A 10,400-nucleotide genomic window follows, 5' to 3' on the forward strand; every position below is an offset into this window, starting at 1 on the left:
GCACCACAGGCTGCAGGGGAATCTGCTCTGGTGCCTGGAGCACCTCCTCCCCTCCCTTCTGCACTGACCTTGGTGTCTGCATAGTTGTTCCTTTCACATGCTCTCACTCCTCTCTTCTCTGGCTGCAATTGCTTTTGCGCAATAACTTCTTTACCTTCTTAAATATGTTGTCCCAGAGGTGCTACCACCATGGCTGATTGGCTCAGCCTTAGCCAGCAGCAGGTCTGTCTTGGAGCCAGCTGGCATTGGCTTTATCAGACATAGAGGATGCTTCTAGCAGCTTGTCACAGAAGCCCCCCTGCTACCAAAACCTTGCCACGCAAACCCAATACAATTCTTCAGATTCACAGTCTGACATCAATAGAAAAGAAAGATTTCAGAATTATAAGGTAAATTGATGATTACAAACATACAAACATACAAAATGTTTTAATATGCTGAAATACTGAAGTGAAAATGAATCACAAAAAGATTATTTCAAGATAGAAGTTGTAGAAAGTGCAGTCCCAGCTGTCAGCCTAGGATTCACTGGGCTGGAGGTATGATATAATATTCCCTCATGTGAGGTTTTGAAGACAAATTATGCTGAAAACCACATCACTGAGTTGTATCAGAAATCAGTTGAAGCAATTAAAGAACTACAGCTTAAGGGAGTCTGTAAGATTTGGTTACATTTCCTGTAACAAACAGCAGACCTTCAAAAAGCAAACTTTGCATCAGAGAAAAAACATTTTAGAATGCTACGATACTATTGGCTTCTTTTCTCCAGTCCTTTTTGTGTAATTGCATCATAGGAAACATAAACCTAAAACTGTTTTTACTTGTAGCCGAAGAACTTCTGTTGAGAAATGAAACAGATCTAAAGCCTGTAGTACTGAAACAGTATGAGCTCAGTGAGCATTTTTTCAGTTTTGAAAAAGGATGAAACTTAGGATCTCAAAATCATCAAAGAATATACATTGCTAAAGCAAAGTTCATTAGCTGCACAGAAGCAGCATAGAAATGGAAAAAGACCATTAAAATGGTTACTCATGAAAATTGTCCCCTAAATTATGTGAAAGGCAGAATAATGACAAAAGTTGCTGTTAAAGTGCCAGTGGAAAATCTCTCCTGAAAGACATGTCCAGTGCTGTGTAAGTAATAACAGGGTATGTTGAAAAGAGGTGTTAAGTTAGTATCATATTCAGGAAACAAATCACAGATCATAAACATAAGTGGTTGGGCTAAAGTGAAGTAATATTTGTCCTGATTGCCAGTGATCACAAAGAGCACATATTCAATGTATTTTCAGGCAGTGAAGGAAATCTGCCCAATATTCAGTCTCTAGGGAATATTTATTCAAAAGAATGCCGTATTCAACAATCAAGAAAGCAGAAGTATATGGTACATCAACAAGGCATCACAGGGAATAATAATAGTATCATTCCTAATGTAGATGCTCCAGGACATTAGGAGGGAACTGCTAAGTTTTTTTGAAAAATATGAATATATGTAAATAATCTAATGAAGGAAAATAGCAGCATTATGGGGTCCAGGAGCAAAGGTGTTGTGAGAGATATGAATGGAAAAGAAACCATCTCTGAAAGTCTAGACATAAGATTCACTAAAGAATTCTTAACTTTTGAAGAGATAATAAATATATAAACATTGAATGGGAGCCCAAGAAGAAGAAATTTAAGTACAGTGCTATTTTCATCTCATATATTACAGTGTTGTACTATGTACTGGTGAGTTGTATGGAGTAAGACTTCAGTGTCTAGGAAGAGATAGAGCTCCTCAATAAAGAAACAGTGCCCTTTTCTCACCATGCCTGTAACTCTTAAACTCAGCAACCCAAAATACCTGGCCTTCAAGCCACGTCACAAAGCCTTTCATGAGCTATGGGATGTCACTCTCTATAACACCCCACAGAGGCCGACCAGAGAGTAGTCAGAGAAATGCTGCATGAAGAATCCCCTGACTTCTTTACCAAATACTTCAGAGTTGATGTTAATCAGATTGGTAAAAGTTTGCCCAGAAAAGCTTTCATGTTAGTTGTGGGAACAAGTTAAGCCAGCAGCACCTGCATTCAGTTAATTAGAATCAAAAGGGAGTGTTTCAGCCTTGGAGCTGAGAAGGAGTATGTGAATCAAAACAGAGTTTGCAAAAAGTCCTGGGAATTCTAATTAACTGAATGACACCACCAGGTTCTGTTTACCAAAGAACCCTAATAAAGGGGAAATGCAGAGAGAGCTCTGTGGAGAATCACAAAAACTGAATCATGATGTGTACAACCTCATTTCTTCATTGTCTATATTTGGTGACCCCAATGTGATATGCGTTACAGGAGTTTTCAATGACCATGACCTGACGGGGGTAACGGAGTTAGTTATGCCTGTGTCCTGGGGTAAGCAGCCCCCCTCTGGGGGGCCTTGAGTTAGAAATGGTTAATTCCAGTTGAGATTCCGGCCAGGAGGACCAATAACAGCTGTTCTTTTTTGCTCCTGTGGAATTTGATATCACAACCGCCGGAAATGAGTTGGCAGAGTCAGTCTGCTGCTGTGTCTGAGTGAGTGTGTGAGAGAGAATAGCTGAGGGGTGGACGGAGGCCGCCCCCCCCACTCGGGGGGGCCCCGTGCCCCCACAGCTCTGGCCAAGCTAGGGCTGAAGGCAGGATGTAAGAATGAGTGTCTGTTGTGAGGGAAGGGACTCACAGCAGCTGAAGGTAAGTGGGAGAGAGAGGCAAGCTCCTTGCGAGGAGGCCAGGCCCTCTTCCCCCCCCCCTTCTAGCCAGACTGCAGAGCTTGGGACAGTTTATAACTGGACCGAACGCTTGTAGCAAAAAGCAGAGCAGGGGCTTTTTCCCCTCTCACTGTAAGTGGGAGTGGAGGGAAGGCCTAGTATTTTGAAGCTGAGCCAAAGGAGAGGGGCTGTTGACGAACGCAGCTCGGCGCCAGGGAGAAAAAAACCCCAGGCGAAATTGGAGACGGACCGAGGCAGGTTCGGCGGTGCCTACTAGACATGGCTACCGAAATGGAAAACTACAGCAGCTACGGAACAGAGAGAGAGAGAGTCACAGAGCAGAGATTGGCTTGGAACTAAGGAGCATGGACTCAAACTACTTTCTTGGACTTCAGTAAACAGCTAGAGGTTGGCGGAGAGTGGATTAGAGGAAACCCTTTTCCCTGAACACTCCAATGAGAGAAAGACTCTTTACCTATCAGCCTGAGGGCTTCTCCTGGACTGAATTAAGGGAGGGGCTTAGAGGGATGATAGAAGTGTGTAATATTGTATATATATAGTTGCTTTTAGCTTGTACAGTATTTATTTGTGTAGAATAAATGTATATATTTTCCCTTCCCCCTACAGAGGTGTGCTTGCCTGAAAGTTTCTCTTCAGTGTTGAGGTAAAATTGTGGGAAGGTGGGGGAAACTTGGAGATTGGATTTTTTTATTTTTGTGGGGGTCAAACCACCACAGCCTGGAAAAAGTCTGTCTCCTCTTGAATTCATTCATTGCAGTTAGTCTCTTGTCGTAGAGAGCAACAATGAAGATCTTGATAAAAGTCAGAAGTCATTGTATTTCTCACTGGCTGTATATGAAAAGGATGGTACCTTATATTTATGCACAGATGACAGGCTCAAGCAAACAGATTATTCCTGTAGACATCCTTTACCCGGAATTCAAGAAAACTTGATCATTTAAGCCATGATCACAGAAATGCTTTGACCCCTGCTGAGTTGCATGTCAAAAAAGTTAAGATGTGACCCCAAACCAGCATAGTCCTACCCAAGGATGGCACATTTATAGATTGAGATGAACCAGGACTAAATTTGCCACACTTTCAGATGTGTAGCTTTCAACATGCCACCTTTGACTAATGTCTTGGCAGCTGAATGCTTCAAGCAACAGCAGCTCTCGGCACCTGAGCTGCTGCTGCCCACCATGAACCCTGCCACCTTCCTCCCACAGCCCCCACCCCAGCCCCCACAGCAGCCACCCTGCTCCTATGGACCCTATTGCTGTGGCTACAGCCTCCAGCTTCAGCCCTACCACCCTCTTCGCCTTCCGCCTCTCCTCCATGCCAGCCTGCCAGCCCCTTGCCACCCCCAGCAGTGTCCCCAGATCAGCACTGCCTGCAGTTGCTGAGCTGCCAGGCCCCTTACTGCCAGTGGTGGAGCTGGCACAGACACCCTTCTGCAACATGCACATCACTAAGCCTGGCAGTGGCGTGGTCCTGTCCTGCTCGCCCTTCTCTATTGAGAGCATCATTGGGAGAGGGCCTGGCCCTGGCACAGGCAGGAGCTGTGCCTCACGGTTGGACACAGCACTGGACCTGGACCATTTGCTGGGGAGTGCCAGCGGTGGCCTGTCTCCCACCACTGCCCTCCCTGCCGCTCCAGCTTCATGGCCCAGATCTCTAGCTGTTAAGAATTTTGGGGTCTTTCTGAAGGTAGGAGCTGGGCTATCTTGTTTCTTCATCTCTCAGATTCCTGACAGACGCCATGAGCAGTGGAGATGAAGGGTTTGCACAGTGGGGCTTGGCGGCCATCTTCCATGACCAGTGGACTGCCTGGGGCCTATATTTATGCAAAGCCAGATCAAAATGATGCATGGGCAGATGGTCATGCTAATGGCAAGTTACTCATTACTCCTTAAAAAAAGAAACAAGAAAAAACCAACAAAAAACCACCTACGTGTATAACCTGTTAAATTTCAGAGATTCTCATGTCTATGAGTGTAAAAAGAGTAATGTACAGGAAAAAAATGCTTGATGGAGCACAGCAAAGCAATTCATTTTAGTACACTTGTCTCATGTACTTTATAAAAGAAAAGTTAAACATGTTTACACAGAAGGAAGTCAAGATCATAGTTTCTTATTTTAACCTTTGTTTTGTATTATAATACTTACAGAGCTTTTATTTTGTACTTTATGAGTATTCTTTACAAAGAATATTGTTTAAAAATTAGTGGTAAGTATTATTGTACCATTTTATTGTAAGATTTTTACACATATTCCAAAAATAAAAATTTTAATTAAAAAAAATCTCAAAGCAATGAAACCAAAAGACCAAAGGAACCCAGCCAAACAATTGACTTTGGACTGTTACCTCCTTAATACTTGTCCCTTTTTGACACTGATAGCACATTAGTCACGGAATTTTACAGCTTGAAATTTATTATGACTGGATTTGACCACAAGAAGATCAGAATATCATCTTCACAGTCAAAACATTGTTAGCCCTAGCAGAGAGTGCAAGACAAAAAAAACCTCCAAGGATAAAATAGGGAATAAAGACAAATAGGTCTCTCTCATGGGAGTAAAGCCCAGTTCTGTAAGGATCCAATCAGGGGATTGATTAAAAAGACTGTTTAAAACTATTTTTGTACTATTCGATGAATTCTAAATCACAACCGCATCACAGTTTTATTTCCAAGAGGCCCAAATGAAAATAATAATAAGGGGCATGTCTTGATGGAAGGGTACGGACAAACTGCTCTTAGACCAATGTGATCAGGCAAGACGTCGGGTTTATTAGGGAAAAGACAGATTATATAGTGCTAATGATGCTTAACTTCTTGTTCACACTACATTGGTTACATAAGGAAAACATGCTCTGCTGTCCACTGCTAATTGGACCACAACAGGTGGTCATAGGAGATGAGAAAACTTTATTCACCTGCCAAAACTCCTCCTTGGCATCTGGCATGAATCCACCTTTGTTCTAACTTTAACTCGAGTAGCCATCTTAGTGGCGCAGTATTTTTTACTATCTGCACCCAACCATGCCAGGGGAGAAATCACAGAAATGCAACAGAAACTGTTCACAGAATTTCTGTGCTACGACAAATCCCCTTTTTGGTTTTTGAACAGTTTATTTTGCATTTCTGTGTCACTCTTTATTGTACCAATAACATATCAATAAACAAGATTACATATAACAATAATAGTACATTAACAAACTTAACAACTTAATAACTTCAAGGTTTGTGCTCTTAAATTTTGCTTAACAGTGCTTCTAAATATAAAACTTATTCTTAAAACCTTTTATTCAATATAGAACACTTCTACAAATGGAGCTCCATTCAATATCACACACATACATACGTACACTTTCATCCATTCACTTTCATTCGGTGGTGTGGTGCTTTCACTCTAGGCCTTCCTGGAGACCAGCTTGTAACCAGGAAGGAACTAGAAAAGTGATCACGGAAGTATTCCATGCTATTCCTTTACATAACTTGAGGTATAAATAAAGCCAGCAGGAGGGATCTCGCTCTCTTCCTTTCCGGCGAGGTTCGAGAATGGTGGGTCCCTGTCTCGGTCTGGCTTATCTGGAGCCGAGGCCTACAGTGACTGCTGTTATCTGCCACGCGTGAGGGGGGAGCCCTGGGCCGTATCTAGCCATCCTGCCTGTTCGAAGGGAAGTGGTGAGATTTTTGCTAGTTTGCCTTCGGTTGGCTGGTTGACTTGCTCGGTCCTTGCCCCTTTTTGTCCTTCTCCCTTCTCCCTCCCCCTCTTCCCTGGAAGTGCTCCTGGTGTGTGGTATTCTCGTTTTGTGTATCTGTCTCATATGTAAAATATATATATATATATATATATATTTTTGCTATAACTTTGGCTGCTTGTTTTTTTTTCTTTTCTCTTCCCTCTCTGGGAGGCGGGTCCTTGTTGTCGGGTTTTGGGGGCTTGGCGGGAAGCCAGCTCGAAACTTGCACAACATTTTTGGTGTCAGGAGTGGGATATTTTGGTTAAGTTTGGCTTGTTTTGATAAACATTTTCCAGGAAGACAACCAAGCTCGGTGTTGTTTTGCAAACCAATCTATTGTTTTGGGAACAGGTCTGGGAACACTGCCAGAGTCTGGGAAAGCAGCCAAGAAAAACTTTGTTTATATAAACAAAGGTTTGTTTTGGTATCAAGAAGAAATAATAACAAAAACAATGGCTGTTTCATTAATTTGTCTTATAATTCTAGCCATCTTTATACCTGTTTTAGGCTACCCTATAGGGAGACGTCCAGACCTTGAGGATGGATGGAACTAATTGCTTCCATTCTTTAATTTTGACATCGAAGGTTTGATAAAGGAGATCCCCATGGTTAGAATCGACTCTAATTACTATATAAATTTTGTTGCAACAGTACTGTCATTGATAAAGGTACTGGAAGTGCTCCTTAAACTTGGAAGAATGGTGTTGTATTGCTTTCCCTCTTGTAGGAAAGATCACGCCTCAAAGGGATTCGCTGGAACTTTGGAAAGGGCTGCAGACAGGCCAGTCCCCGGATGGCATGGAGCTTGGGGAGATTTCGGTAGATTAGTAGGACATGTGTCACCCCCCATTAATTGGGAGTTCACACCAGAACAAATGTTTGATTCTGGTGAGATGACCCACTGTTTGGCAGAAGGGTGTTTTTCCTACAAAGATCCAAATATGCAATTCTCCGCTTTGTGCTGGGGCCTGGCTAATGCTTATTGAGCTGCCATAGACCACCTTCAAAAGGTTAAGGTTGACACAGAAACCCAAACCACACCACTTGAAACCAGTGATGTCCCTATTAGGTCCACAGAAGTTGGGGTCCAAACACAACTTGAAGTCAATGCCGTTTCTACTAAGTCCACTAGAACTGGGACTCAAGCTAAGAACCGGAAAGTCATCGTTACCCCTATTAAGAAGAAGAAGACGTGGGTAAGGGAGATCAAGGAACTTACGGACCCATCTCCGCAACCAGAACGCACAGAAGAAAGAGAAGAAGAAGAAGAAGAAGGAACAGAAGAACCCATCCAATCCACACAAGACGCAATGGACGAAGGAGCGGCAGCAACGGGCGAAGGAGCAACAGCAAGAGATGAAGACGCGACTGCGAGAGAGGAAGAAGTGGCTGTGACTGAGGAAGGAGCGATTGGAGGAGAAGAAGCAGCTGCCAGAGAGGAAGAAATGGCTACACAGGAAGGAGCACGTCCAAAAGAACTAGGGGCACGCCCAAAGGAATATAGAGCAGTATCGAGAAAAGAAAGCAACAGTACAAACGGCCGGTGGTATATTGTCGCTTGATGATTTATATCCTGACTACACATTCAGTGTTACAAAAGATGCAAAGAAGGAGCCAAAGCATCCCCCTCAATCGGAGGGAGAATTATTCCTACCCCTCCAGACCCAACCTTCTCTTGGAGGTGTAGATGATTGGAGGAGGAGGCCCTTATCTCAGCACGCGAAAGATTACTCACTACCTCCACCCGCTGGGTATCGCGAACGACGCAGGAGTCCATCCCCACGGCGTGAATGGCATAGAAGTCCATCTCCGCGGCGCGAATGGCGTAGAAGTCCATCTCCACGCCATGAACGATATAGAAGCTTATCCCCACGGCATGCCCAGTCCCCACCTCCACGTGAGTGATATAGGGAGGAGGTGGGAGCAGTCCCACGTAGGAGCGGAAGAGTAAAGAGAGAGGTGGAAAAGATTCTACGTGGGAGAGATGGACAAGAAATAATGCGAGAAAGTGAAATTACACAATCACTGACCACAAGAGAGCTTCGAGATTTACGGAGAGATTATATGCGCTTGCCTGGTGAAGAAGTCCTCACCTGGCTGGTGCGATGCTGGGACAAGGGAGCTGATAGTCATGTAATTGAAGGTGATGAAGCACGACAATTGGGATCCATTGCTCAAGACCCTGTGATAGAGCAAGAAATGGGAAGGGAGAAAATGGCGTCCAGTCTTTGGCTCCGAATCCTCCACGCGGTGAGAGTGAAATACCCATTTAAGGAGTCCCTGAAGAGTTCTTCAAGAAGGTGGAGGACTGCGGAAGAAGGCATCCAATACCTACGAGAATTGGCCATGTTGGAGATCATCTATTCTGATCCAGATTATTATGACATCCAAGTTCCTGAGAATGTTCCCTGCACACAACCAATGTGGAAAAAGGTAATTCAAGGTGCCCCTAAACCATATATTTCCTGCTTGATACCCATATATAATCCAAAGATGGAGGAACCAGTCGTGGACACCATGTGTGCTTGGATAAGAACCATAGAGGAAAATATGGAAGACTCCTTCGATCCCCTGTACCGATGCACCTACGATAGGGAAAGAATGGAGAGAGATTATGAATATTCCAGATATGAGGACGACCTTAGAGACAGAGAGGACAGAAGGTATAGAGATTACAGAGAAAGACCAATGGGAAGATCACGGCAGGATCGACAAAGACGACCTCGGCCTAGACCTCGATCCTGGTCTCGATCTTGCTCACGATCCCTGTCATTCACACGTCGAAGGAAAGAGAACTCTAAGCGTCGGTCACGTAACCAACTATGGGCATACCTTCGTAGTAAAGGAGAAAACATGAAGAAGTGGGATGGTGAACCTACTTCTAAGCTTGAAGCTAGAGTGAGGGAGCTGAAGCGAAAGGACACCGGCAAGAAAGTTGTCTATGTAGTAGATGGAGACTTCTTAGAAGAGAAACTGCGCTCGCCGAGGCACAAGGAGACGGAGGTCCACTTCGACAACGGCAAAAAGTCTAAGAAGTCAAAGTCAGACTCTGACGACGAATGCTCTGATCAAGACCAGTAGAGGGGCCCTGCCTTCTGCCAGGAGAAGGAAAGGGACCAAGAAGATAACCGAGTTCACTGGGCTGTGTGGGTTCGATGGCCTGGCACATCGGATCCTCAGAGATACCAGGCCTTGATAGATACTGGAGCCCAGTGTACTTTAATGCCTTCGGAGCATAAGAGTACCGAGACTGTTTCTATTTCTGGAGTTGACAGGAGGGTCTCAAGAATTGTCAGTAGTAGAGGCGGACATGAGCTTGACGGGAGACCAATGGGAAAAGCATCCCATTGTGACGGGGCCAGAGGCCCCTTGCATCCTTGGTATGGACTACCTAAGAAGAGGATACTTCAAGGACCCGAAAGGGTACCGGTGGGCTTTTGGTATAGCCACGGTGATTGAAGAGGAGTCCAAGCAATTGTCTGCCCTTCCTGGCCTTTCAGAAGACCCTTCCATTGTAGGACTACTGTGAGTTAAAGATCAGGAAGTGCCAATAGCCACAACAACTGTACACAGACGACAGTATCAGACAAACCGAGATACTGTGATCCCTATCCACAAAATGATCCGAAAGTTGGAGAGCCAAGGGGTGGTCAGCAGAACCCATTCACCCTTCAACAGCCCGATCTGGCCTGTGCGTAAATCCGATGGAGAGTGGAGACTGACTGTGGACTATCGTGGCTTAAATGAAGTTACGCCACCGTTGAGTGCTGCCGTGCCAGATATGTTGGAGCTCCAATACGAGTTGGAGTCCAAGACAGCAAAGTGGTACGCCACCATCGACATTGCCAACGCGTTTTTCTCCATTCCCTTAGCAGCGGAGTGCAGGCCACAGTTTGCTTTCACCTGGAGGGGCGTTCAATACACCTGGAAT

This window comes from Pseudopipra pipra, chromosome W, assembly GCF_036250125.1.
Source record: "Pseudopipra pipra isolate bDixPip1 chromosome W, bDixPip1.hap1, whole genome shotgun sequence".
In the NCBI taxonomy this organism is placed as follows: domain Eukaryota; kingdom Metazoa; phylum Chordata; class Aves; order Passeriformes; family Pipridae; genus Pseudopipra; species Pseudopipra pipra.